We start from the raw sequence: 27,061 nt of genomic DNA, 5'->3' as shown, positions 1-27,061 counted from the left end.
ATAATAGCACTTATCTTTTATGGCTATTGTGTAAATTAGCACAATACCTGGCACAGACCTGATTTACAATATCACCTGATATTTTTATGGTATTTTTTAGTTTATAAAACAATTTCTAATACAATTCATTTCATGCTCTCTGAACCCTATGATGTATGGTAGCCAGGCAGGTTAATTATGCACTTTCACATGTGAGGTCACTGAGGCATGCACCAAGGAAGTGGTTCCCTTACTGCTGACAGCTGCATCAGAATCACCCTGAGGAATTTGTTAAAAATTCAGATTCATCAGCATCTCCAGAAGGTAGGACCTGACAATATGTTGAACAAGAATCCCAGGCAATTCTGATGCATGGCCAAATCTGTGAATCTATGGTAAGAATCCAGACCCAAAGAGGACTGACAATATGTAAGCTTTACTCAACTAGTTTACTGAAGAAAACAATGGGCTACCTCTCTGAAAAAGAGGGATGTGGTTCATGACTAAATGTATGTCTAAGTGCATCTAAGAATATATCAAGTGTAGTAAAGTTATAACACCTCTTTGCCTGGCTTGCAGCTTGAGGAGACAACAGCATAATCAGTTAAGACCAGTTAGTGGTATATTTCTAATTAATTACAAAACTTGTCCTTCAACATACTATTTTCAGCATTTTTACCCATCACTTGCCAAAAAAACTTCATAGAACTTTGCATTAACTACATAATTTACTGCTAAAATGTTAAGCAAAACTCTTTCCCCAGAAGTGTACAATGAAAATATATACTAGTTGTGTCAGAGACACTAGGTATCTTCAATGGTAACAGGTCAAACACATTATAACCCAACTAAGTTAAACTTGTCAGCCTCCCTTGCAGTTGGGTATGACTAAGTTCCCACAGATGGAAAGTGAAAAGTTCCACTTCTGGGTCTCAGACACCAACTGAGCACTTCTCTGTCCCTCTGACTTCCTGCACTTTGGTGCAAGGATAACACAGATGAGGACCTTACCCTAGGCTATAAGAGAGCAACAAGAAGAAAAAAGCATGTTTCTCTGTATGACCAAGTAAGGCAGTTGTCCCCAACAACCTGGATACTTCTGAAGATGACTGACTGACTGATCTTGCAGCCATGACCCTAATATCCCACCTTTTGCATGTTCAGGGGAACTAATTCCCTCTCACAACTACATCAAGTGAAGACATTTCTAACATGGTAACAAAATTTGATAAACAGAATTTTGAATCCTAAAGAGCATTTAAAAGATCATTTACCAGATTTCTTAACAGACAAGGATACTAAAGACCAACAAGATCTCAAAATACAGTAAGTAGAAAGAACACTAAACCATAGGTCTCTTCACTTTCAAGTTTTTTTTTATTTTGTTTTGCTTTTAGTTATAGTTGGACACAATATTTATTTTACTTATTTTTATGTGGTGTTGAGGATCAAATGCAGCGCCCTCACACGTGCTAAGGGAGCAGTCTACTGCTGAGCCACAACCCCAGTAACCTCAAGTTCATTTTTCCCTTGATGTTAATTAAGCTCAAACTAGATTCTTTTTTTCATGGTGCAGAAGACTGAACCTAAGCACTCTACCAACCGAGCTGTATCTCCAGCCCTCAAAATAGATTCTGAAATTGTAGAAAAAAGAATTACATTTTTAAAAATAACCCTTGGATTAATTTCATTCATTGACTCAACAATCTATCCCAGCATGTTAGCTGCCAAGCAATGCATCTTCTGGTGAATGGAGATTTACAGAGGCCTTCAGTTTTCTGACTATACTATGAACTTTTCTGAGCCTAGACAAACTATAGAGAAAACAAGGACAAAAAAGTTAACACTACCTGAGAGGGTCTAAAAATAAATCAAAATTTTCTTTACAAAAGATGACACAGTAGAAACCTATCTTCTACCTCTCCCACTAGAAACCTATCTTCGACCTCTCCCACTAACAACCTCTACCCTCTAATAACCATTAATCCCCAAATAAACATTTTCCTTGGTACCCAGCCCAAAGAAAAAAAAGAAACAGCAAGCCCAGATAACAATATTCCTCTACACTCCTTGTCCTTCCTAGAGGACTGAGGCACTTGAGCCCTGTCTTCTACCCTTGCACCCACTAGCCTGGACGGTACAGGACACCAATGCATGTGGACAGGCCTTTCGAACAGGAGAAACAGCATGAGTCTGAGGGAATACCTCCTGTGTTTTCTATGGAAAGGAAAAAAAAAAAAAAAGGAACCCCTGATACCTGTACATTATCTACTTGGAGAATGTGAAATCTTTCCATGTACAATTCCACTGTAAAGATAAAAGGTTCCAAACTCCAGAACAGAATTTTTTTCTAACAGTGCTTTGTTCATAAGGAAAAAAAAAAATCCATTAGCTTGGATTCAAAATTCCACAAAAGTAAATGCGCTCCTTCTTAAATATTTTAAAATAAATATTTATTTAATATAGGTAAAATCTTAATATTAAAACCAACATTGTTATCAAAATAACAAACTATACACAGTTTGGAAAGTGGCATAGGTGCTATGGAGCAGGTATTAAGTCAGAATGAGATCCATGGAAACAAAGGAAGAGAACAAAGTAACAGGTTTTTAGTAAAGTAAGAGAAAGAAAGAAATCTGAGCCTCTACAAGGGGAACCCAAGACTGCCTCAGAGTAATACTTAAGAAGACAATGTTTCTCAATTTTGTCTGTTATTATGTCCACTCTGAAGGAAAAATAACAAAGTTTCACAATTTAACTTAAATTTCTACTTATCTACACAAATTATAAGGAATACGATTTTTCTGGTAGGGCTGACTTTTATAAAGCCACAAATTACTATAATATTGAAGATTTTCCACCCTGTTCCCAGTAACAAGTTTTACCCTCTTGGGGAGTGAGACCATCCTTACTTAGACAACAGGCTCACTGTGGAAGTACTTGAAATATTTTATGGACTGTAACATGTCCCAAGAAGAGGCTTATCTCATTTATTTCACCAAGTACATATTCAGGGTTTTAATCTCATATTTTGGAACTTTAACTTGGGTGCAACTTGGAGCCAAGTATCCCATAAAGTATTCATTATCTCTTTTTCCCAATTCCCAAATCTGTGTTTATGAACCCTATCAAAATTACAAATACACAGTTTAACCAAATTTGAAAATTTATATTAATATTATGCAGCTATTTCAATATAGTTACAGCAAAAAGTTATATAGCTACATCACTGCATTATAAAATGAATAGCTCAGTAAGAACAAGAAAGTCACCTTTTTCCATTTTCCCCTTCAGAAAAACACTTAGTTCACGTTGTGGAAGTGTTCCATGGTAGCACCAGTAAATTATCTTTGCTAATGTCCACATGGCTTGTACAGCCCCCTTCTCTTGAATCTGGGCTGGTCCTTGACTTGCTTTTGACCTACAAATCTGGTGAAAATGACCTTATTGCCAGTTCTAGGCATAAGGTGTAAGAAGACCTTGTGGCTTCAACTTTTTTTTAATTGATTTTTTAAAAAATAAATGACAGCGGAATGTATTACAATTCTTATCACACATATACAGCACAATTTTTCATATCTGGTTGTATATAAAGTATGTTGACACCAATTCATATATTCATACATGTACTTTGTGGATAATGATGTCCCATCACATTCCACCATCCTTGCTAACCCCCAGCCCCCTCCCTTCCCCTCCCATCCCTCTGCCCTATCTAGATTTCCATCTATTCCTCCCATGCTCTCCCTCCCTACCCCACTATGAATCAATCAGCCTCCTTATATCAGAGAAAACATTCGGCATTTGTTTTTTGGGGATTGGCCAACTTCATTTAGCATTATCTTCTCCAACGCCATCCATTTACCTGCAAATGCCATTATTTTATTCTCTTTTATTGCTGAGTAAAATTCCATTGTGTACATATGCCACTTTTTTTTTTATCCATTCATCGACTGAAGGGCATCTAGGTTGGTTCCAGTTAAGCACCAAAAAAACAAACAAACAAACAAACAAATAACCCAATCAATAAATGGGCCAAGGACCTGAACAGACACTTCTCATCAGCAGAGGATATACAATCAATCAACAAATATATGAAAAAATGCTCATCATCTCTAGCAATTAGAGAAATGCAAATCAAAACCACTCTAAGATATCATCTCACTCCAGTCAGAATGGCAGCTATTATGAAGACAAACAACAATAAGTGTTGGCGAGGATGTGGGGGAAAAGGCACACTCACACATTACTGGTGGGACTGCAAATTGGTGCAGCCAATGTGGAAAGCAGTATGGAGATTCCTTGGAAAACAGGGAATGGAAATACCATTTGACCCAGCTATCCCTCTTCTGGGTCTATACTTAAAGTATGCTTAAAAAACAGCATACTACAGGGACACAGCCACATCAATGTTTATAGCAACACAATTCACAATAGCTAAATTGTGGCTTCAATTTGGGGCACTTCTGGAAACCAGTCACCCTGTAAGAAATTCAACTACCTCAAGACTGGGCTGTGAGAAAGCCCCTGCGAGCAAGGTGAAAAGGCCACATGGGTAAGATGCCCAAGGCACCACTCATGTGAGAAAATAAGCCATCTTGAACTGTCCAGCAGCAGCAGAGGCCATGCGGAATAAAGATAAGCCCTGCCCAAATATACCACTGTGAGCAAAGAAATGAGTACTATTGTTTTAAGCCAGTGAGTATTGCCATGGTTTGTTGAACAGCAATAACCTTAATATTTTGTATACTAACAAATGAGAAAAATTACCATAAACCTGTTTGCAAAATGTTTTAAAGTCAGAATTCTATCTCTTTTGAAATAATTTCCTCATTTCAAAAAGAGGCTTTTAAGTTCTGACCTCTTATACTGTACCAGTATAATTCTTTAAAAAATATTTCGTAACTCCTACCAGATAGTTAATACTGAGGAGAAAAGGTGGGAGGTGGGAAGTGGTCAAAGATTCCATTTCCAGACTAGAGACTTAAACACACACAGAAACAAAACTGCTTATTTATTAAACTTTGGTAAAAATTTGCCCACAGATGACCTCTTTGACAATATCCCCCTCTAACTAAAAATAGAATGAAATTTTGAAACTGGTTTATGTCCTTACACCGAGACCTTAGCGAGTGGTGGAGAGTACCGTTACTTGCTCTTAGTAAATTACAAGATTGGTAATTAAGCCTTCACTAATTTATTTAGTGAATGTTGCATTTACTATGTGTCAGGCATCCAAGACATCAGAAAAAAGACAGTCCCTACCCAGAGAAGCTCAATTAGCAAAGACTTTACTATGGTCTTGCTATAGTCTGAATGTGTCTCTCAAAATGCATGTAGTAGAAACTTAATCCAACAGTATTAGGGGGTAGGACCTTCTAGGAGAAATTTAGGACACCAGGACTCTACCCTTACGAATGGATTAATAGCCATATAAAACAACCGGATGGAGGGAATTAGTCCCTTTTGCCTTTGTATCTTTCACCACTGCAAGAACATACATACTACTCCTCCCCTCTGTTAAAGGCAGTATTCAAGATACCATCTTGGAATCAAAGATTGGGCCTTTACCAATGATCCTGCCAGTATTTTATCTTGGACTTCCCGGCCTTGAAAATTGTGAAAATAAATTTCTGGGGGTTTTTTGTTTCCAAATTACTCAGTCTGTGTTATTCTGTTAAAGCAGCACAAACTAAAAAAGTCTAAATATTGGCAGACTTCTCAAAACTCTGTATGTTAGAATCTAAAAGTATTAAAAGGTGGAGCCTTTTGGTAAGTAATGAAGTGAATGGGATTAGTGCCCTATAAAACAGGTTAAAGGGAACTGCTCTGCCCTTCTACCATATGAGAACATAGCAAGAAGTACCATCTATGAAGCAGAGAGCAAATCTTCACCAGAAACTGAACCTACTAGTACCTTAATCTTGGATTTCCCAGCCTCCAGAACAGTGAGAAATAAACTTCTTTTATGTACTAATTACCCAGATAACATATTTTTCATTTCATGAAAATAACAGAACCATGGCAAATTATAGGATGCAAAACAGCACACCCAGGGTGGGAGAAACTATTATAAAAAGGGTAGAAGATAATAATGCAACTAAAGAATAAAACTGAAAAACTGATGTAATGGGGGGATATTAAAGCTTCAACAAGCACACATTTAACATACTGGGTAATCCACACATTTATTTCTGTTCAAAAAACTGCACTCAAAACAAAAACCCATCTAAAATCAGTAAAGAAATTAAAAACTAATAAAACAAAAAAGATAACTGTGAAGCAGAAAGAAGACAGCACAGTGGTAACAGATTTAGAAGAAAGAAGGAAGCCATAGATTTAGTGTCTATAGTGCCGGTGTCGAGAGAACTAGCTAGGGTATTCCAAACCTGTAAAGGCTCAGGAATTGGAAGGTTTAGGACACACACATATTCTATACATACCTCTGTCCACAGAGCACCTGAGGAAATATCCACACACTAACAGCAGTGAGCATACCTAATGCTCAAATTTTGGTTCTTAAATGCCATTCTCCATTAAAAACAACCAACACACTAGGCAAAGAATTTTCAACTTGAACAACAAATGTACAATCCATAAAATTAAAACTTAACAAATTAGGCTTCATTAAAATTCAAGAAACACCATCATTTCTGCCAAAGATGCCTAACTCGCATCTAATATAAGGAAGCATCAATTGCACACTGAGGGCGACTCCAGAAAATAACTAGCCTGTATTCCTCAAAAACAACATCACAAAAGAACAAACAGTTGATAAACTGACCTAGAATAAGACAGCTGAAAAAACACATGACAACAAAATATGTAAGAGTCCCCAGAATGCATTCTTTTCCCTAGAAATAACACTTCTGGGGAACCGTAGAAATTTAAACAATCTTCAGGATTAAATAGCAGTAATGTACAAATGTTGAATTGCTGACTGGTTGTGTTGCTGTTATTGGAAAAAAAAAAAAAAAAGTCCTTATTTGTAGGAAATGTGGTCCATACTATTCAAACCAACAGAGACTTCATGTCAACAATTTTCAAATGATGTAGAAAATACAAGTTATTTGTACTACATCTGCAACTTTTCTGAGTTAATTTCAACAAAAACACGTAAATGCAATAGACCCCAAATTATATAGCCCAAACCCTCTACAGGCTGGCAAATATCCTAGCCACAAACATACTAGAGGAATAGTCTCTGGGGAAAAGTTGAATATAGAGCTCTGTACTTAGAGAGATCAAGCACAAAACAGGTTTGCAGCATAAGACTAAAAATAAAAGTAAATAACAGTCTTTAAACAGCAATGTGTGTTCCATCCCCCATACCCTAGTTCTCTTTGCAGAATATCAGAACATGCATTTCCTCTTCTTGAGACATGGGATTTAAATTTTCAGTGAGACACTAAAAGCCCTGCAGTAAACTGCTAGAGTTACTCATATTCCTGGGTTCTCACCCTACTAAGCCTTCAGTGAACAAGCCTCACCCTCACAAAGAGCAGTTGTCAGTTTTATGGTGCCTTATACCTACATACCCACCACTAGCCCACAGCTGGCCAAATATTTGAGGAAAGGTGTTAATATCAAAGACAGAAACTACAGCCTGGTCCACTAGATTCATCCCAGCTACTCAGTAAACTGAGGCACAAGATCACTGAAGCCCAGGAGTTTAAAGCCAGAATGGGCAACAGCGCAAGACCCTGTTTCAAAAAAACAAACAAAAGACAACAACCAAGACAAGCAGAAAAAAGATTCCAGAAAAAAATAAACTAATGCCACTAACAAAAAAAGGGTCTTTATATAATATAAATGGGGTCTAGGACTGGGGTTGTGGCTCAGGGGTAGAGCGCTTGCCTGGCATGCGTGTGGCCCGGGTTCGATCCTCAGCACTACATACAAACAAAGATGTTGTGTCCGCCAAAAACTAAAAAATAAATATTGAGATTTTCTCTCTCTCTCTCTCTCTTTAAAAAAAAAAATGAATAAAATAAAGGTCTATCAATATCCAAATTAAAATCAAGGGGCTGGGATTGTAGCTCAGAGGCAGAGCGCTCGCCTTGCACACATGAGGCCCTGGGTTCAATCTCCAGCATCACATTAAAAATAAATAAATAAATAAAAATAAAGATATTATGTCCATCTACAACTAAAAAAAACAAAATTAAAAAACAAAAAAGATACTCCGATTGAAAAAAAAAATCAAACTTGAAAAATATTTCCCCAGGAATAAAAAAATTAACAAATAGGAAATAGACAAAATAACAAAAGTGCATATCTCTGAAAGAGACAAGAGAGAAGAAACTATGAAGGAAATTATACAAGAAAATTTCCCAGGACTGAAAGATATGTTCCTCCAAAGCAAAAGGATGGATCCAATTTCTTTTTGAAAAAGGTCTTTAGAAGTTCCAGAAATGAGGAAAAAAGAGAGGGGGTCACATACAAAGAACCCAAAACTCCTAATAAATTCATGCCATATTTATTGACTGAACAGAGCCAGATATTTTGTGCCTCTGAAAGCAAATGTAATATGCCACCTGTTAATATATTCTCCCCAATCATGCTCCCCCTAAAAAAAGAAAAATTAATTTCATCAAGCCTCTAGATCTTACTACCAAGCAACAGGAACTATAAGGGAAGGGAACAAATCAGTGATAATATGAATATTCATTTTAAAAATGCAGGCCATAGGAAACTATAAGACAGATTATGCAATTTCTTAAATAATTTGCAAAGGAAAAAAACAGAAGAGCAAACAATAGACTAAAAGAAACTTAACAGATGTGTCAACCAATGACAATTCATAGACCTTACTTGGATCCTGATTTAAATAAGATGTATTTTTAAAATACAATTATGATGTAGTTAAAGCAATTTTTATTGAGTGTTTAAAGAATAACTGTTAATCTTTTAGAGGTATGATATTCTTTTTTTTTTTTTTTTTTTTGGTATTTTTGAGACAGGGTCTTATTATGTTACTATGTCAAACTGATGGGTTTAAGTGATCCTCCCTCCTTGGTCTCCTAAGTAACTGGGAGTACAGGCACAAGCCCACCACCATACCTGGCTCTATAATTATCTTTCAAAGGTCTTGGGATTATAGTTTAGAGTCCTTATCTTTTAGAGATACTAAATATTCAAAAGTGAAATTATACGTCTGGGTTTCTTTTTTTAAAAAAAATTCAGAGAACGGAGATAGGAATAACAATTTATTGTGGGGATGGGTCAGGGAATGAACCCAGGGACACTTAACCAAGGAGCCCTGGCAATTTTTTTTTTTTTTTAAAGAGAGGTCATGGGCTAGGGTAGTAGCTCAGTGGTAGAGTTCTTGCCTAGCATGTGTAAGGCACTGGGTTCAGCACCACATAAAAATAAATAAAGGTCCATCAACTAAAACATATTTTTAAAAAAAGAGAGAGAGAGAGGTCATGAATCTGTGAATATTAAAGCTGGCCAATGAGTACATGGAAATTTATTATACTCTAGCTTACCCATCATTTTTATTTTAATGGAATGCAGAATGCAAATTATACCTGATATATGAAGCTAAAACATCACGAATACAGAGTTTTCAGTAAAAAATGATATTCAAACTGCAATTGTATACCGAGTCAAAACTTTTAATCATGAATAAAAGCAGATTAAAAATATTTTCAGACAATGTCTCAAAAAATGAGTCTCCCTAATGTACCCTTTTCTCAGGATGTATTGAAAGATGTGCTCTAGAAACAGAAAAGATAAAGTCCAGCAAACCAAGAAACTGGAGATTCAAAAACTTTTGGAGACATGCCAACATAATTCTATTAGGCCCAGAGAGCTAGAATTTCATAAAGGGTTCTTCAGAGGGGAAAAAAAACAACTAATTATCTAATATGTCTGACTGTACAGAAAATCTTATGAAGAGGCTATTGGAGGTTGGGGTTATGGCTCAGTGGTAGCGTGCTTGCCTTGCATGTGTGGGGCACTGGGTTTGATCCTCAGCACCATATAAAAATAATAAAGGTATTGAGTCCATCTACAACTAAAAAACATTTTGACAAAACAGACATTTAGAAAATTCACACTTTACTCTTCTTTGTGTCAGATCGTGTATATTTATATATGTTTTTACATGTTTTCACAAGCACATTCTTAGGTATGCTTTCTCTTTTCCATATTAATCCTTTTTTTAGATGTTGATGGACCTTTATTTTATTCATTTATTTATATGTGATGCTAAAAATCGAACCCAGTGCCTCACATACGCTAGACAAGCGCTCTACCACTGAGCCACAACCCCAGACCTCCATATTAATCTTAATTCTTGAATCCTAACCCTAGCTGTACAAAATTTGATATTGCTTTGTCCGTACCCCTACATCTAAATCTAACATGACTGAAATCCATGTGTACAAATATGAATTTTAAAGTGTATTTTGATCTCTATTGTCTGTATTCAAATTTCAATTTACAAAACACCCTGCTCTCAAGCAGCTTGATCTAAAGAAAGCAGAAACAAATAAATAAACCTACCAACTATAAAATACAAATTAACGAGCATGAAGTGATGAGAAAGACAAGTTCAGGGTGCTTTGAAACCTTACCTAGAAGGGGAGAGGAGGAGTCAAAGAGGAGTCAAGGAAGATTTCCCTGAGCATGACAGCTTCAATCTAAAGATGAGGACAAAGTAGTACATCATATGTATTCACTTACTCTTGCCAATTATAAGTAGTAAGAAAAAAATAATATCCTTATTAGGCAGATGGGGAAACTGAGGCTCAGAGAAGTCTATACAACTGGGAGGGGGGGCAGGTTAAGATTCAAAGCCAGGCACAGAGATCAGACTCCACAGGATGTGCTCTTTCCCACCACACAACACTTTCTGTGACAAACTCTCTGGTATCTTCCAAGACCCTGTCTTTTAGTATTCAGACCTTTCCCCTTGAGTGTGGGCAGAACCTGTGACTTGCATTTAAATATAGCAAAGGTTATGGGACATCATTTCCACAGCCCTGAGACACAGGCTGCACACCTCTATTGCCATGGTGACTCTCCTTCGCAGACTTTGTGAAATAAAGTGGCCATGCAGGAAAAGACCATATGGCAAAGAATTCAGGGCAGATACCTGCCAAATGGCAGCAAGAAACCGAGGCCCTCAGTCTGATAATGCACAATGAACAGAATACTGCCAACCATCACAAGGTTGGAAGAGATCTTCCCCAATCAATTCTCAGATAAGACTACTGGCTCAGCCAAAATCTTTACAGCTTCCAAAGACTCTTAAGCAGAGGACTCAAATAACCTGTTCCCAACAAAGCCACAAAAAGTGTGAGATGATAAATGCATGTATGTGTTTTAAGCCAGTAGCTTTGTGGTGATACTGGTATACAGTGAGAGAAAAACAGACCTGTTGCATAATTAAGTTCTTCCACCACACCCTGCTATTCTGCTGGAATACTTATTGTCAGCCACTCTAACTACACACCAAGCCAACTTCAGGCTGTAGACACAATTATTCTTAAGCAAAAATCATGTACCAAGATGAAAACATTAACCATGACCTAATACTGCATTTTATAATCATTTTAACAACTCTTATCTGGTAGTTCTGTATCTCTGTCATCTGTCTGTGTCTACTGAATCTTCTATATGTTCAGGTTCATTAACCTTTTCTTCTATCTAATATGCCATGCCATGCCATGCTGTGCCTAGTTTTTACCACTCTGTTGGGCCTTTTTTCATCCCTTCCGTGTTTCTGCCTAACTTTCTGAATAACTTTCTTAATGTTCTATCTATTAATTCTAACATCTGTGTCAGTTCTAGATTTGTTGATTGACTGATTTCCTGAGTCACGTTAACTTGCTTCTTTACATATATTCAGGAATTTTTAACTGGGTGGTGGATATGTTGCCTGGCTGAGTGTTAGGCCCTATAATATTTCTTTAGAGTGTTGAACATTATATCATAACTGCATTATTTTCAGATTCATTTGTTTCTTTTGAGGCTCACTTTTAAGCTTTTTAGTTTAGCCCTTCTGGGGGGGGGGGTGTCTCAACAAACCCTGCATTTAACGAGATCTTTCCTCGTTGCTAGAAGATACTCAAATAGTCCTCAGTCCTGTTTAAGTTCTAAGAATTGCACTGCTTACAGCTTCCCCAGAAAATGTTCCTTTATGAAACCATACCCAATACCTGAGCAGACTGAGAGTCACTCAAACAAGAGGACCACTAAGTACATGCGTAGAACTATTCTTCTGCATAGTTCCCTCCTCCCTAGAACTTTGCTCCTCAAAATAGAAACTCATGGTCTCCCATAACTCCAATTTTTGTTCCCCCAACTCAGTAAAACCACATGGTTATATTTGGGGTCACCCTCCTTTCTGCACTGAGGTCTGAAAATTGCCTCTAGACAGAAAGCTGGGCAATCACTTCATTCATTTGCCATCTGTCAGAATCACAGTCCTATGCTACCTATTATTCAACATCTGAAAACAGTTTTCATCCACCAGTTTTCTAGATGTTTGTGTTATGAGGGTAAATTCAGAACTTATAGTCACAACTTCTGTTTTGTTTTGTTTTGTTTTTGGTACTGGGGATTGAACTCAGGGGCAGTCAACTACGGAGCTACATCTCCAGCCCTATTCTGAATTTTATTTAGAGACAGAGTCTCCCTGAGTTGCTTAGTGCCTCGCTTTTGCTGAAATTCGCTTTGAACTCGAGTTCCTCCTGCCTCAGACTCCGGAGCCACTAGGATCACAGGCATGCACCACCGTGCCTGACTAGTCACAACTTCTTGACACTAAATGTTTTATGAGATGTAACTCCTAAACACACACCATTATCTATAATATCAACCCATCTTCATTTTTTTCACAGCATTTGTCACTTTTCCTAATTATGATATCTGCTTTCTTGTTTATTCTACATCTTACAATAGAATGTAAGCTCTGTGAGTACAGGGATCTTGGTCTATCTTGTCACCCCGTATCCTCACCTAGTATATATATCCTGGCCTTCAACAGGCACTCAAATTCAGCAAATTAATAAACCAATTAGCCAAATATTTTGTTAGATATTTCACTTAATATATGCTGTGAACTCTTCTCATTAATAAATTCTAATTAGATGCAGGTAAGTCTGACTCTACAGAGTTTTTGAATCATCTAATACCTAAATTAGCACCATCTAAGTAAAGGTTCTAGTTGCAAAACAAAAGAAACTAGCTCTGGTTCTGTTTAGACCAAAAAGGAAGTTATAAAAGTGTATTAGGCAACTCACAGAAAACCCCATGATGTAAACAAGCTGGAAGGCTACATAGTCAAGAACACCCAAAACTCAGATCTCGTACAGCGAAGACAACACAAGATTCAGTCACTGCAGTTTGTACTAATACCACTAAGATCAAAAACAAAATGTTGCAACTGGAATCTCTGTCACTGTCGCCTCTTAAAAAAAAAAAAAAAGATGTAGCTGATTCTTCCTCCTTCTACAAATCACCTTCTTCTGAGGTTGGAAGACACAGGTAAGAGAGAAGAAAGACCACAGGTCACATGATGACATCCTAACAGGAAGATAAAGTGAGCAACTGACTTCCATAATGGAAGATCTCTACCCCCCACCAAGACTCCTAAATTATTTTCCAAATCCAGAAAAATGTTATTTTTGTATATCATCCAAAAGATCAATCAACAAGTAGCACAAAGCATCAATCCCAACATGTCAAAATAATCTAGTTCTTCAACTGATGGGTTACAGAAGCTTACTGCTTCTCTTTCTTTTCTCTTTAAATGTTTTTAACTGCAGACAATTAATTGTTCACTGGGCTTTTTATTTCCTAGAGGCAGAATATGCAACCTACTTTGATTAACATAAAGCAAATATACTTCCCTGAATCTTAAGTTTTCTAGCATATTGAAACACAAATAATATCAACTTGTAAAGTTATTTAGAATATAAAAATAACCCATAATGAATATATGCAGTGCTGGCTTATAGCAGGTAACTGATTAACAGAAGCTACTGTTAGTATTACTAAATACTGGCTTATTTTTGAAGAGAAACTCAGATTTACATGAACACATTTTAAAAAAAAAAAACTACCAACAAACTGAACAACCAAGTTTTTATTTTACCTTGATACTGCAAATGTTATCCCCATTCTCCAAGGTGCCAGAGATAAATCAACAAGTAGGTTATAGTAGTCTAAAATGTTGCCAACAAAACTAAGTTCCAAAATGGATAAATTAATTAATGAACCATATCTATGCCACAAGCCATGTCCTCCTTATATTTCTCTCCAGCAAGCTCTGACTATACTGAAAGCTTATGGATAGCAAGGACTATATATATCCACCTGATTGCCATGTCTCAAAGGCCTAGTATGGGGACAGGCCACAGAGGGGAGATCTTCAACAAATTATCTGAATATTTGCTTTTCCAAATACAGAACATAGTATAGTATTTCCAAATATTACAAAAACTAGTCACTAAGAAAATTATGAAACTACATTGAAACAAATCCCTTACATGCTTTTAAAAAGCTCATTCACCTGACAAGATCAATAGCTTCAGTAATTTTCTAACTACAGTGGCAGAATTCATTCTTCTGAAAACCTGTCTCTAGAATAAACTCCCTCATTCTTGCTCTGCCATCTGAACTTGGAAGTAAAAGCAAAAAACATCCAAACTACTTTTTAAACTTCTCTCTCTCTCTCTCTCTCTCTCTCACACACACACATACACACACACACACACACACACACACACACACATATACTTTTTAGTTGCTGATGGACCTTCATTTTTTTTAATGGCGAACGCTCTACCGCTGAGCCACCACTCCAGCCCATGATGGACCTTTATTTTATTCATTTATTTATATGTGGTGCTGAGAATCGAACCCAGTGCCTCACACAGGCCAGGAAAGTGCTCTACCACTGAACAACAACCCCAGCCCTTTTGTCACTTTTTAAATGAAATTAAAGCTAGAGCTTATTCTAAATATGCAACTGAGAGCTACTGCAAATGCTGGATCTACATTTCAGATCTAATCGCTGAATGACCTTCGCTGTGTTGGCTAAGAATGAAGAGTATGATATCCAAGCTGATCCCTTGCCACAATTTAAAACTACTCCAAATGACTACTAAGGACCTGTACCAATTTCAATAAACTACTAAAATGATGTACTCCTTTAATATAGATGGCACAATCTTTCCACTTCACATTCACAACAGCTAGCTCCCAATGTATTGTAGACACTCATATACATTAATCCACAATAATTTTCCCTTTCTACGAAACTACACAGAGCTTTCTAATTCTGTCTTTAAAAAGTCTTACCTTTTCCTTTTTCCTCAAGGCTCCCATATTCCCTATTCAGCTCTTACTCCAAATGCAGATGTCCCCCTGCTAATGTCCCCCTGCTAAAGTCCTTCAGTCTATGAGACCAATAATAAAGATCAAAACAGAGAGTTCACCAATTCATCCAACAAGTGATTATTTAGGGTTTACTATAAGTCAAGCACTCTGGCAACCCCTGAAACTGCAAAAGAGAGCAAAAGATCACTGCTCCCTGATTTCTGCAGAAGATTAATCAAATAAGCACTTAAAATATTACTAACTAAAAAGCATTAAGAGGCAAGAGAACAATGAGTCATAAAATTTTTAAAACTTTAAGAGTTGACTCAGGAAGGCTGGATAACCTTCCCGGACAAAGACATCTAAGCTGAAGTGGAAGGAGAGAAGCAGTTAAAAGAGGTGATGATTCCAGACCAAGGAAGCAGCACATGCAAAAACAGGGAACCAGTCCATTCATATGACCCTGAGACCTGCCAGATGAGACTGTAAAGGCCAGATCATTGAGGCAGGGGGCTTCACACCTTCTACGCCTAGTTTGGTCTTTACCCTGAAAGTCATAATCAATCATTAAAGAGTTGTTTTGTTTTTTGTTTTTCCTTAAGAACAGAGAATTCTTGCTCATCTAGTAACTCATATCCTTCCTCCAATTTTGTTCATTCAATCCTTCCCTATATGCCCATATCCTTCACAGGTCTATCTCTTTGTCTTATGCAGCAAGCAGTCCTTTTCCAAACTGCCATGAATCCTAAACTCCTGCCTTCAATTTCTTCCTCCTGCACAGCCGACTCTAATACTGCTGAGTAACTGTAGGCCTTCAGGCCAATTCCTAGGTAAATTTACCTAGATTTACAATGTTGTGAACTGTACTACAGAACCGTTATAAGAAAATGGAAAAAAATAAAAATGTATTATAAAATACTCAATGAGATTCTGTTGGTTTTCTTAGAAATGCTGTTTTAAAAAACTTCACAAAATAATATTTTATAATACAAAAGTAATGTCTACCAATAATGAATGTACTTGATGTAAAGGTAAAGTAAAAAAAATCAACACTGTGATGAAACTTGTTCTTTTCAAGGGAAAATAATCAAATCAGAACAAATTTTTAAAGACAGTATTTGTCTAAAGAACTAGAGTCCTATTTATCTCCAAATAAGCTTTTAACTCAAAATTAACTATCAAAAGAACTATAAAATAAGACAAACATTTTTTGACTTTCAAAAAGTAACATCAAAAATTATCCAATTTCATAGACTCTGTGTTCCCTTTAATGAGAATTTAATTGTCTACTCTAGACTGGGTCCTTAAGCCTACACAGGAGATATTAAATATTCACCCACCAGAACACAACTCCCATGATCATAAAGACCGTGGTAACTTTTGTTTTAGAACTGATTCCCAAGCCTCACGTTAGTAGGTGCTCAACAACAGTTCTATCACCCCATAAGATGAAAAGTAAGGTAAAAAATAAACAAAATATGTCTTTCAGGAAAATACGAAGATATTCAGAATAAATTACATGCTCACATGCTTGACTACTCTACATTTTCCAAACCATAAATTATGATACAATTTTTTCCTTTCCAGATTCACAGCTTTGAACATTGCCTTCTCCCACTGCCCATTTTTCAGCTCATCCTTAATGGTGCTGCAAATTGTTTCTGTTTCTAATGGAAGGCCTGAACTACAATAAAAATTCTATCTTTGGTTCTTTATAGGTTCCTTCAGGTCCTCAGCAGGAAATATTCTCAACTGTCCCACTTCTGGGACCTTTTAGGATTTTTTGTTTTGTTTTGTTTTGGGTTTGGTTTTTGTTATTGTTGACTATTTGGTACTGGGGATTTCAGCCAAGGATGCTTTACCAGAGTTACATCCCCAGCCCTTTTTATTTTTTGTTTTGAGACAGGGTCTCATTAAATTGCTGAGGCTGGCCTTGAACTTGGAATCCTCCTGCCTCAGCCTTCCAAGTCGCTGGGATTGCAGGTGTGTGCCACCACATCTAGATAGGACCTTTTACTATCCTACCACAAATGCTCAGTTCTCTCTTTCTTAAGATGAAGGGGTTTGCTACTGTCCAGGCAGTCTCAAACAGGATCAAGCAATCCTCCAGCCTCAGTCTCCCAAGTAGCTGGCCTACAAGCATGCACCAGCTTAATTCCTTCCTTTCCACCTCCAGAAACTTGGCTACATTGCTGTTTAAACCAGAAATATTCACTTTTTTCTGATGAAAATTAAAATATAATTAAGAATTTTGAAGGCATTCCTATTTATCTTTTTACCTCTTGTTATTCCCTGTGCCTCTACATCTTCTGAACCTCCCTTCTTAGTGTCACCTCTTCTAATCCACTGTTTTGTCATCAGGCCCCTGCAGAGAAACTTCCATTCTCATTTTCCACTACAACTGTCCCTTATCCCTTTCTGAGTACACAACCCTCCTCACGCCCCAGGCACATTCTGTCACTCTCTGAAGTCACTCTTTATGTCCCCCACCAACACAGCTTGCCCACATTACCTCCCCCATGGACTGTCAAGTCCACAGGTTCTACCATAAAAAGCTCTTCAAGATCTAGTCCCATCAGGCGCTGTGGTGCAGGCCTGTAATCCCAGCAGCTCATGAGGCTGAGGCAAAAGCCAGCCTCAGCAACGTAGCAAGGCCCTAGGCAACTCAACAATACCCTGTCTCTAAATAAAATATAAAAGGGATTGGGGATGTGCTCAGCACCCCTGGATTCAATCCCAGGTACAAAAAAAAAAGACACACACACAACCATCTAGTCCCAACTCCTTCACAACCATGCTCAAATTCCCAGAACTGACTTACCACCTTGTGCTCTAGTTCTTCATATGTCAACACCTCTATCTATTAGCAGCCATGGTCTTGTCTGTGTTCATTTTCCCTGTAAGCACACATTTATCAGAGGTACCCAAATCTCACTCACTTGTAGTCAAAAGCTACCACCATTTCACTTATCTTATACAGCACACGCAACCATTTATTCAATTGCAACAGAAACAAGAGTCCCCTTTCCTGCAGGCACTAACAACTTATCAAGACATCAGTTTTTCATTCAACAGAATAAAGGAAAACCAGAAAATATTTTAACTATACATTTGACCAAGAATGAGTATTTTGTGGAGCTACGGTTGTGGCTCAGCGGTAGAGTACTCGCCTTGCACGTGCAAGACCCTGGGTTCGATCCTCAGCACCACATAAAAATAAATAAATGAAATAAAGGTATTGTGTCCAACTACAATTAAAAAAAATAAATATTTTTTTAAAAAAGAATGAGGGATGGGGTTGTAGCTCAGTGGTAGAGCACTTGCCTTGCATGCGTGAGGCCCTGGGTTCAATCCTCAGCACCACATAAAAATAAAGACACTGTGACAATCTACAACTAAAACCATATTTTAAAAAAAAAGAATGAGTATTTTGTTATTTAAAACAAAAAACTAATGATACAATCTAAGGTGTTCAATATCAGTCAGAATTAAAGAAACACAAATCCAAACAACTAGACATTATTCAACTATCAAAATGACAATGATATAAAACATTGAGAATACCTGTGTTGGTCAGAATGAGAAAACTGCACTCTCAGATACTGGTGGTGAAAGTACAAATTGGGGCTATCTTTTGGAAAACAGTTTGGCAATACATATTCAAATGGGCATAGGTGCACAGTTTCCCTGATAAATATATACCCCACAGCTGATAGTCACAGGTCACAATTACAATTATATGTACAAAAAAGTACACTGCGGCTTCATTTAAAAGAAGAAAAGCATGGAAACTTAAATACCCTTTAATGGAGCCTAAATAAAATAAGGTACACCCAATAAGAGAAAAGACTTCCCAACCATTAAAAACAACAGGGAAGCTCTGTCAGCTAATAAGGGAATATTTCTAAGATAGATCAAGTAATTAGTTGCAAAACTGTATACTTATTATGCTTTTGGTCTTAAGCGCATAGATACTGTGTACATAAACAAACACATAAACTAACACACACTCTCTCTCTCTCTCTCAAATCTATGTGCTTAAAAACAAAGTATCATCACGCCAGTTTTGGAACTCAATATATATATATAAAGTATATTATACATATAATTACACGTGCATATGCACAGAACATTTCTAGTAGGAAAACCTGTTAACAGTCATTACCTATGGAGAATGAAAGGGGGATAATCTGATATCATTCCATAGAGATACTTTAAAAAAAAAAATAAAAGCTGTGAGTATGTATTACTTATTGATCTTTAAAAACTATTGTTTTGGGGGCTGGGATTGTGGCTCAGCAGTACAACGCTTGCCTAGCATGGGCAGGACCCAGGTTCGATCCTCAGCACCACATAAAAATAAAGGCATTGTGTTGTGTCCATCTACACCTAAAAAATAAATATTAAAAAAAAAACTATTGTTTTGTAGGTGATCAGAACTGTACCTTGATATTTTATGTTTAATATGTTGTAAGACTGATCAAATAGGAGTCCTAAATAAGCAATAAGATGCTGAAAAATGGGACACTCCCATTTGTACAGTAATAATCAGAGCCCGGTGGGTTCTTGAAAGAATTGTCTTCAGTGCCTTCACTAACTCAGTGATAGGAAACATCGTAAGGTAGGCTAATGTTACCAGTTTGGGCCATCAGAAAAGCCTCAGGTGAACATTCTCATGACTATTCCAAAAGTTGATCATTCTTACTCATACCCTTCATTCTTCAGGAAAGGACACATGTGCCTCACTCTTCTCTCCCACTCTCCCAAAAGTTCTTAGTGCAGGTACTAATCCCTGATTTTTACTGATAAAAATGTTGACCTATAAGAGGTAAAGAATATTCCTCTGGAAATATTTCCACTTTAGGGAATTCAGCTCTTACTTTAATTTAATGGAATGATTTTCCAACAATGAAAACTACAAGCAACCAGATAAAAAGGAAAGTAATAATTTGGGGACAAGACTTGCCTTTGTTCCTTCTAATCATGCCAAGTACCTACCTATCCATCTACCTTGTAATGCTGCCCACTATAGTGCTAACACTAACAACACCTTATTTAAAACCTTCAATTTCTTACCTTTAAATATTCATTTGACTGACTCAGGCTATTTTTCTATAGGACTAAAAGAACAATTAAGTGAGCCAACCATTCACTAGGAATTACATCATAAAAAGCAACAGATTTTAGAAAAACAGCTACCCTTATAAAGACCCCAATGCACTTTATATTCCTTGTACTCTATTCCTTTTGTAGAAAGAAGAAAAAAAAACAGCTAGTCCCAGGCCTACTTATTCTAATACATTGGTTAGTCAATTAGCTTGTTTGCATCCATTTCATTCTATAATATGAAAGAAATGAAGTGCATCAATGTTTCTCAAAATGTTCCTCTGCGTCAGGATTACCTGGGATCCTTATGAAGAAAGCAGATTCCAAAGCACTATCCCAAACCTATAGGGAAAAAAAACATCTGAGCTTGGGAATTCCACAACTTTAACAAGTTCTCCAGAAGATAATTTTGAGAATCGTTCACTTTCCCAATTGCCTATTAGATCTAATAACATACTTCAAAGGTATCCTAAATCTTCTTTTTTCAAACTCATGGAAATTAGAGGAAAATTCTAGATAATCAATGTATTTTTAAACATCACTGCTATTATTCTTACAACACACAGTAACTCCAACATTTACTGAAATCTTGACTAGATTCAGGTGTTAGTCTAGCATTACCTGATACCAGAAATACATATACACTATGGTCCAGACTAACTCCAAAAACTCAGATTCTAAATAATACTTCCATGACATAATCCCAGCTATAAAGAATCATGTTCTAGCTGGATGCAGTGGTGCACACCTGTAATCCCAGCAGTTAGGGAGGCTGAAACAGTAGGATTTTGAATTCAAAGCCAGCCTCAGCAAAGATGAGTCACTAAGAAACTCAGTGAGACCCTGTCTCTAAATAAAATACAAAACAGGGCTGGGGATGTGGCTCAGTGGTCGAGTGCCCGAGTTCAATCCCAGTACTGGAAAAAAAAAAATATATATATGTTCTCTCAAGAAATAAAGTGTAAGACGATATGCTATTAGACCCCAAATCCCTTTATTCAAAAAGTATAGATATATTTTTCTATTCTGTCTATAGAGATACATATTGCATAACTGGTGATCTATCTGAACTTGCTGACTACAGTTCAAAAGATGAATAACCAAATTCAGAAAATAAAATTTACTAGTTAATGCAATAAATTTACTTATTTCTCAAAGTTACTTCCATAACATTTGGAAGTATGACAAGCAATGTTTAATTTCCCATCATCCTGCCCTTCTTCAGTAAAAAAGATTTTCTACTGCCAATTACCCTACCAAAAACCACATATCCCAGCTTCCTTTGCAGCTAAATATGGACACATGACTAAATATGACCACATCATACCCAACAGGATGTGAACAAAAGTCACATATGCAACTTGCAGGTTTGTCTTTAAGGGAAGAGATAGGCCTTCTCCATAACCTGTTCTTGGACTGTGGATTGGTAAGCGTTTCCCTGTACTATAAAGAAAGGCTAACTCCTCAAACACCGAAAAAAAGATGGAACCATGGTTCCCCATATCATGGAGCCATAAAATACCAATGTACCTTATAGGCCTACTAATACTGTTGGGTTTTTGTTTTCTCTTTGGTACTAGAGATTGAACCCAGGGGTACCTAACCACAGAGCCATATCCCCAGTCCTTTTTACTTGTTTTAATTTTGAGACAGGGTTTGCTAAGTTGCTGAGGGTGGCCATGAACTTGAGAGCTTCCACCTTAGCCTCCCTGGTCGCTGGGATTACAGTTGAGCACCGCAGTACTGGCATATTACTTACACTGTTGCTTTATAAGAGGAAAGTAAACTTCTTGTTTAAGTCGCCGTTATTTATTCAAACACAGGCCTAAATCTGCATTCTAACTTACGCATATACAAAGTTTAATTTATAAAAAATAGTAATCCCTAACAACTCAGTTATCCTCTTATTATAAATTCTTACTTTAAATCAAAATAAAGCTTCCTATTGGATAATCCCATTACCAAGATTATTGCTACTAAACCATCTTCTATTTATACAGCATTTTACACTTAAAATAAAAATAACACTCATTGAACTATCTCATTTCACATCCTGAAAATACTGAGTAGGGCAGCTGAGGCATAGAGAAGTTGTTTTGCCCATGAACAGCTAAGGAGTGGTCCTGAGGCAGGATTTGGTACACAGGTTCCTCTTTCCATGAACATATACATTTATCTGCACCTGTTATGTGACAGGCACTGGAGTTACAGCTGTGACAAGAAACACTTACTGCTGTCCCAATGGACCTTACAATCTAATGGAGAGGGAGAGACAAACATTAAATTAATAATTTTATATTTGAGCATAATTGATTGATTATATAGCGATCTGCAATAACAGATGTGAAAGAAAACCAGAAGGTCCTGCTTAGAACATTAATGAATGGCCAAGGAACCTTACCTGGACTGGGGTTTGGGGAAGGCCTCTCTGAAGTAGTATTCATGCTGAAATCATAAGGATGAGTATGAATAAAAAGTGGAGGAGAGGGAAAAGGGGAGAAAGACATGTTCACAAGAACCCTATGGTAACTACCATCAACCTCTCTTCATAGATGAGGAAATATGCTTAGTGAAATCGCTGTGCCTAAAGTCACACTGTCAGAAAGTAGCAGACCTGTAGAGACTCCAGATCTGACTAGCTGGAAATCTCTGCTCACCTTGCAGACAGGCTGTCTCTCCATAGTGTCATGCTTCCTCAATTGCTACCTATATCTAAAGATCAAGAAGATTTGGGATAGCTGTCACAGTTTGAGCATCTTTTTGTCCAAACACATGTGGCAAGACGCAAACTATAAACATCCATGAAATTTTTAGTAATCAAATCAACTCTTTTCAATAAAAATGTTATGACCACACAAAAAAGGGGGTTTACCTAATTAACAGGGATGCTATAGAGTTGATATTGAAAATCAGTTTTGTTCCATGTCAAACCAGTTCACTAGGACTCCTCCCTGCCCCCAGCCAAAAAAAGTCAACTTAAGCAATACAATTATGGGGAGAAAAAATTCAAAATGATTCATCAGCAAGACTTTAAACTGTTATTCACTGTACGTTAGATATAAGCATATGTTCCTCAAGCATACAAACAAAAAAGTATGTATAAATCTTGTCAAAACTTACAGTAATATAAATTTTCAAAATCACTTTCTAAAGAAGAAGAAACGTAGCTATGGTGAAAGAACCAACAGCAAAAAACCAAAATGGTTCTATATTAGCAGAAAGTATGTCTACAAGAAACCACATAATTTTAGATGTTTCACGGAAGATATTATCTCCAATACAGAATTTTAACTTGTTAAAGAACTCTGGAATAAGGGTTTCAAAACAAAAGAATAACTTTTTAAAAATATATAGCTGATTTATATAACAGAATATTTCGAAGTCACTGTTTTCTTATTTCAAAAAAATGGAACCAAAGTTACCTGTAGCCACTATATTAAACAAAACTAGACTTTAATACCTAATATGAACCTTATATTCATTATTTTAGTCATATAAGTGTGTGTTTCAGTTTCACACACCCAATGGTAAACTTTAAACTCCAGCTTAACATTATAGAGTTGTCATGAGACAAGATTTCAAAACATTTCTTCAATTAGGAGCAATAGAGGTGAGATTTTAGGCAACTTAAAAGAATTTGATGATTTCTTCCCAAGCAATCAAACACAAAATTTAAGCCCCCCAAATTTTTAATCTAAAATTCTCTAGCCTCAAAAAAGTGCCTGATGGTCAAGATAACCCACAGTCAGAAGTCCTTCTAAAGACCTAACCATTCCATATATATAAAATGCTACCATATCAGTTGCACAATTAACTTTGACAGGACAAAATGTGTGGTGTTAAGTTTCATGTCTGATAGTTTCAAGTAATATCTTTACTTTTAATTGAAAACAGACAATAGTAAAACCACCAAAACACTCCTCAACAGAAAGTAAAAACAGTCTTAGCTCACAGTTTAAATTACTGTTCAGGAATACCACAAAATTATAAAACTAATAAAATCGAGGAAATCAAGAACTTGATAAAGACTTTCTGGAAGTTCTTGGTTTTTGCTGGGTTTGGAGAGTTAAGTTTATTCTTGGGGTAGGAGAAAAGAAAAATTGCTTGGGTGGGTGGGTGGGTGGGTGTAGGTGCTCACGCAGCACACATATAACATGAAAACCCTCTTGGCAATAAGAGGAAAACTATAGCCAAAGCAAAGTCAAACTGACACACACCTGATCACAAATACCAAAAATTTCACAAATTAATCTTCATCTTCTTATAGTTTTGTTTTTAATGTCACACACAAGATCATTCCTTCTGGCTCATAATTAGTTACTGCTATCCAAATTTCCTTCCAATAACTAGATACCTATCAACCACAAACATGCACATAAAAACAACTCTGGGAGCCTAATTTCCAAGTTTTTTAAGTAATATTCAATATTAAATGCAAATTAACATTTAGTCTGTAGAGTTATAAAACATGTGCCAAGTTAATGGTATATCATATCTGTAACAAGCTATCTTGACTTTTGCTTTTGTAGACAAGTATTCACACCACTTTTATAAAAACCTAAGGTCTCTAAATACGTTGTTTCGCTTACCACTCTCCACCCCTATTTCGCTAAGTCATAAATACAATATCTCTCCATAAACAGAACTAAGTAACAGACCTCAGACAATACTGCAAAGGGAAAAAAAATTCTCTAATCTAGGGCCATTTTTATTATCCACATTCCCAAGTAAGACACTATACCAATATGGAATATCTTCATCTGCTTGAATGTCAGCACCTCTACAAACTGGACTAAACTTTTTAATTCCTAACACACAGTAATTGTCTATATTAATTTTCTAATAGGTCCCACCAAGATGTCTTTAAAATGCTTACTAAATAATCTCATAACTAGGGCTAGAGATGCACTCAGTGGTGGGTTCAATCCCCAACACGGCAAAAACAAAATAACAATAATCTTATACCTAAACTTCAAATTCCAAAAAATAACAAACACCTCCCCAGATCCTTCAGTTCATTCTTAACCCCTACCAAAAATTATCATTCCTTTTAAGTATATTCCTTCAAATCTGAAATCCCTCTTAAATACCCACACAGCATAAAAGGAGTTAAGCCTTCACCTTAACCAGGGGTAATGATCCTTCTTCCTAGAATAATTTCTTACCTCTCTGAAGTAAGTATGTGCTCCTTATAGCCAGTTTTAGGAGAGAACTTGGTATAGACACTAACAGTTGTCCCTAACTTTCTGATAAGGTTTGAAGTCTAAACAAATTAGGACATATGCCTATGCCAAACAAATCCTCTAAAAGTGGGGTCCTTGAAGTGTACATTTGTACATGAAAAATCTTAACTATAAGTAAACTTTTTCTTAACCCATGCTTGTTTGAAACTTAGCATGAAATTTTAGTTGTAGTCTCATATTTAATCTGAAAATTATTTCTTAAAGAATAAATGAGTCCAACTGCTATGTATAACCCTAAAGCTCAAATAAGAGAATAAGATATGAGAAATTTAAGAAAACAAAAGCTAAAAGCTGAATTATTAAAACACCCCAAAATCAAAATACTATACATTTTCATTCCTAACATTCTGAAGTAAGATATAAAGGACCACAGGAGGAAATTAAGTATTTGAAGACTAAAAACAATTTCACATGAAATTTTCTTATGATACTCAAAGGATGACTAGAATTATAATTAAGTGTGAAGAATAAAATGCACCAGGTAATATTTTTTGAGTCCTTCCTCTCAAAAACTGACTACATAGTTTTGTTTTTGTTTTTGTTTTCCCTCCCTGGGGCTGGGGGCGCCTGACAAGCTTCAGTAAGAGAACTCACTACAACCTTTCCATTTCTGCAAACCAAAGTTAACTTCATACTAAAAACTATACGTGGAAACAATCTCTAGGTTTAGAACCCTGAGTCATCACACACAAATCACTCCAAAATTTGCAGGTTATTTATAACGAGTTATAACCTATTATCAGGAGCCCAGGATGCCTACAGACTCCTTGCTCTCAGAGTCCCAGCTATATGACCTTGGATGAGTCACTGCCCGTCTCTAAGCTCAGTCTCCTCATCTGTAAAATGGGTAACAGTTCCAACTGATAGGTTAAGCGGATTACGATGTGTGTCTGAAGAGAGTGCCTACCACTAATCTTTAAAGTTGAGTGTGAAAACAATGTTATAAGGTATTTTCGGACAATTTGGACAGAAAACAAGAACCAAATGGTGCTGGCATTCAAATGCTGCACCTATCTTACAGGATTCGTGTTATCTAGGATTGGGCGAAAAGGCACACACAAGTAGTTTAAGTCACTGACTCACTAATTTTGCCATTTTAACTATTTCAGGCTAGGGAGGGGCCTTGGCCGAGTGCTGAGATATGCAGCAGCTCTGGTGGCTCCGAAGCCGGAGTGGGATCGTGCCTATAAATAGACTCGTGAAGTTTGTTGCAATGCACAGGTATCAATCCTAATTCTCCCCTCGCGGCCTCCAGCTCCCCGGGCCTCTAAGCAGGTCAGCGCTGCACCTCCGGGGGCCGGGAAGGCTCGCACCGCCGGCCCAACTTCCGAGCACGCCGCGTCCCCTCGCTCCGGCGCGGACCCCGAGGCCGCCGAGCAGGCGACCTTCGCGGGCGC

The 27,061-nt window shown here is 36.9% G+C and overlaps 1 protein-coding gene across 2 annotated transcripts in view; it reads right to left on the bottom strand.

Annotated features, from left to right (window-relative positions):
* Dyrk1a (dual specificity tyrosine phosphorylation regulated kinase 1A) overlaps nucleotides 1–27,061 on the bottom strand; it is a 132,921-nt gene that overhangs the window by 104,811 nt on the left and 1,049 nt on the right. The window contains exon 1 of one of the 2 annotated variants that reach the window (XM_048803677.1): nucleotides 20,718–20,736. The exons of the other annotated variant lie outside the window; for it this stretch is intronic. The gene's annotated coding sequence lies outside the window, so the exon portion shown is untranslated. Of the gene's footprint in view, nucleotides 1–20,717; nucleotides 20,737–27,061 lie in introns of those variants that run through there. 2 annotated transcript variants of the gene reach the window in all.

Source organism: Marmota marmota, unplaced genomic scaffold (assembly GCF_001458135.2).
Source record: "Marmota marmota marmota unplaced genomic scaffold, marMar, whole genome shotgun sequence".
Taxonomy (NCBI): Eukaryota; Metazoa; Chordata; class Mammalia; order Rodentia; family Sciuridae; genus Marmota; species Marmota marmota.
This window is presented reverse-complemented; position numbering and strand designations above follow the sequence as displayed.